The sequence below is a fragment of the Leptonychotes weddellii genome, chromosome 4 (assembly GCF_054177405.1).
Source record: "Leptonychotes weddellii isolate Sample4059 chromosome 4, ASM5417740v2, whole genome shotgun sequence".
Lineage (NCBI taxonomy): Eukaryota > Metazoa > Chordata > Mammalia > Carnivora > Phocidae > Leptonychotes > Leptonychotes weddellii.
In genome coordinates, this window is record NC_138372.1 from 152,902,075 (window position 1) to 152,906,080 (window position 4,006).

Consider the following 4,006-nt stretch of genomic DNA (forward strand, 5'->3'; position numbering starts at 1 on the left):
GGCAAACATATCTGGAAACAATTCTTTGAGTTATTCTGATGTACAGGTCTGGCTCGAACGATTAGTCTGTTCAAATCATAAATTTACCCTCCAAAAAGAAAGGAAAAGAAAAAAAATGGAAGAAATAGAAAAATGAAGCTTGCATAACCAGCTCTTGGATCTGATTACCATGACACCTAACCGCTATGGCCATCCTGGGTCATTAGCCAAGTGATGTTTTGTCCCCAACAAATTAAGTCCACATCCTAATCTCAGCAATTGGGAAATATTTTTCTCTGTCTATGTGGAAAGAAAAATGTGAGCCACAGACTGCATTTGCCATCTTCTGATGTCTGAACTACTAAAATTTGTTATGGAAAGAATAGTTATGTTATAAACATGAATTTCATAATAATTTCCATGAGTATTATCTAAAACAGACAAATAAGGACATTTGCCTTGGTTGGTTAGCTTTTGAAAATAACCATGGACAGGATGATGGCAGATGCATGATGCCTTAAATAAGTAGCTATCACCCTGTTCAAGGAATAGCAAGTTCTTCCAGTAGAGAGAAAGGATAGATTGGAGAGCAGAAGCACTACCAGCATGGGCTCAGGTCTGTGAGGTTTGCATGATGATTTCAAGCACCGAATCTGGTCCTGGACACCCTTGTGACTTCACAGTGTCTCCCCTTACAGAAATTACCAGACTCTGATGATAGCCACATTCAACAGAATGGTCAAGTGACTCAAGTTGAGTTCAGGCTCCACTGTCTGCATGATGATTTCAAGCACCGAATCTGGTCCTGGACACCCTTGTGACTTCACAGTGTCTCCCCTTACAGAAATTACCAGACTCTGATGATAGCCACATTCAACAGAATGGTCAAGTAACTCAAGTTGAGTTCAGGCTCCACTGTCTGATTTCCTTGATCAACTCCGTTAATAATGCTAAGCCTCAAGATCTTTTAATGGGATCCCTAAAGCGGGACCAATAATAATGTCTACATTCTAACTGAGTAAGGTTTAAATGAACTAACACATGGATGACAGTCATAGAGACATTCAAAATATTATCATTCTTTTCCCCTTTTAGGTAGGATTTAGGATTGAAATTTCTCGCCCGTTTGGAGTGCAAGTGACTGACTTCGGCCAATGAAATATGAACACGTGTTGCTTCTGGGAGGAAGCCTTAAGAGCTAATGTTAGATTTACCTTCTCGTTGTCTGCTTCAGTAACATCAGTATTCCACATGGTAGCCTCTCCATCCACCGGGGTCCTAAAGTGAGGGTGGTGTGGTGCTGAGCCCCCCACTCATCTGAAATAAATCTTTGTTGTTTTAAACCACTGATATGTTTGGGGGTTATTTATATCTACAGCATAGGCTGGTCTGGAACTGAATGTAAAGTACTTAACACAGTAACCTGTCAGTTTGGATGAGAGGTGAAATCACAGAGGTGATTAGTTTACTCATTTAACAAAAGTTTACTGATGACCTTCTATATGCCATACATGGTGAATTCCGTGATGAGGGACAGATAGAGTCCCTAAATCCATGAACTTCTCAATTGTGCTGATCCCACTACCATTCTAAAACTGAGGAAAGCAATTAGAAAATTTTACATCCCTGTGGGAGAGGAAAAGCTATGAAATTGGGCTGGCCAGAACTCTTCATACAAGGACATAAGGGCAAATAATACTTATCCCCGACTAAGATCTGATGTGTACAATGTAAGTAACCTGGTTGGTTTTGGTTCTGGGCACACCTAAAGGTGCCATCCTGCCTACCCATGCTTCTGCTCTGAGTTCCCTGACCCAACACATCACGACTGCACTTAGCAAAATGGCCCTCCTTTAGAGAACGCCAGCCTAGTTCATTCATATGAATTCACATTCTGCCTAGCTCCTGCTATCCCACCAGACCAAAATAAAACCAAATGTTTACCATCCTGATCTGCCATCCATCCACTCTGGGTGTGTTAGACCCACCTGAGCTAGAGTCTTAGCATAGCTTTCTTTCTTTTTTTTTTTTTTAAAGATTTTATTTATTTATTTGACAGAGAGAGACACAGCGAAAGAGGGAACACAAACAGAGGGAGTGGGAGAGGGAGAAGCAGGCTTCCCGCTGGGCAGGGAGCCCGATGCAGGACTCGATCCCAGGACCCTGGGATCATGACCTGAGCCAAAGGCAGACGTTTAACGACTGAGCCACTCAGGCGCCCCTTAGCATAGCTTTCTGAAGAAGCTGAGAAGTAACAAATCAAAAGCGATTTACTCCACTCCCTTTCTGGAAACAAATGGCATTTGGTGAAGCATGGGATAATCCTTATGGGTTCCTGGCAGAAGGCCTAAGCTCTGTGGTGTGGGGCTTCATTGCATTCAGGTGGGAAGGCAGAGATCCATGTTGTACTTTTGCCTGCTCCCACATGAGAAGGAGTGTTGGTGGTGCTGGACTTTGAAGCTCAAAGCAGAACACCCTTTCATATTGAGTCCAGCAGTGAGAAACTTGGCCTAGGCAAAGATGCCACAGCCCCAGCAGCTACCTAGCAGAGTGCTCTGCTCTGCTGCCTCCGGGGTTTCTTTGTGGCACCTCAAGAAGAAGGAGAGGCAGATGGGGATCAGCTTCTTCTTCATAACCAGGCGAACTCTGAAAAGAGATCTACAATTTTTCTGTATTCTTGGTGTAGCTTTAGGCAGGATTGATGATGTGGAGGAAAAAACAAACACAATACATTGGATTGAGATTCACATTGCTTCTGTATGAATCCAGGCCTTGCTGCTTACAAGATGTGTGATCTAGAACGAATTATTTTATGTCTCTGAGCCTCAGTTTTCTTACCTATAAAATAGTAATATTAACATCAGTTTTATAGCTGGTGTTCAAAGAATTAAGTGAGATAATATATATTAAGCATTTAGTAAGGCTTGAGGCACAGCGGACTCTCAATATGTTTGTGCCTTTTCCTTTTTTCCTCCTAAAGCAGGTGTAACTAAGTATTTTTGATCTTATGTCTCTCAGAGCTTATAGAAAGCACTATGGCTCCCTGAGTATTATAATGGTTTTCTCTACTGAAGGTCACAGCTTGTCTCAAGGGAAGACTCTTCTTCTGAGTTCCATTAATCATGTCATCTCCTCATTTTAGGGAGCCTAGGAGAGGTAAAATTCTCTGGGTGCTGCACGTTAAGTTAAATAATGCCTTACTAAACCTTCCTCAATTTAGCCTAATTTCCTGATAAGAACTTGAATGACACAATAGATAGCTCCAAATAGTATTAGGAAAATGTACCCTAGGTAGATAATGACTGTCAATATCAGTTTCTTTACCCATTACCAAACCAAAGTCGTCAATTGCACAGTGCCCTTTTAGGATGCTTTTTCTCTTTTAAGGGTATCCTAAGTAGTAGTTTTAATTTAGTTTCCCCTATCTACAAAAAAGTGTTGGGATCTGGTGATGTGGACGCAGTAATTTTTAATAGAACTTAATCTCAAAAAAAACCTGCCTAGCAGAACTTCAGAAGTAGTAGAATATAATTGTTTTAGTCTGTTTGGGCTGCCATAACAAAATACTATAGACTGGGTGGAATTTATTTCACATAGTTCTGGACACTGGAAGTCCAAGGTGGTGCCAACAGGGTTGAGTTCTGGTGAGGTCTCCCTTCCTGGATTGCAGATGGTCACTCTCTTGCTGTGGCTCTCATGGCAGAGAGAACAAGCTCTGGGGTCTCTTCCTCTTCTTATAAGGGCACTAATCTCATTGTAGAAGGTCCACCTTCATGGCTTCATCTAAGCCCAATTACCTCCCAAAGGCTTTATCTCCTAATACCATATTTGGGGTTAAGGCTTCCACATAGGAATTTGAGGGTGGGGGAGACACAAACATTCAGTCTATTACAATAATGTAGTGAAAGCAATGGAGTCAGATCTCCTGGGTTAAACATTTCAGTAGTAGCAATTGCTAACCGTTTGATCCCAGTTTACTGCCTCTCACCTAACTGTTCTCCCAGCTTCTATCTTTATCTCCTATATT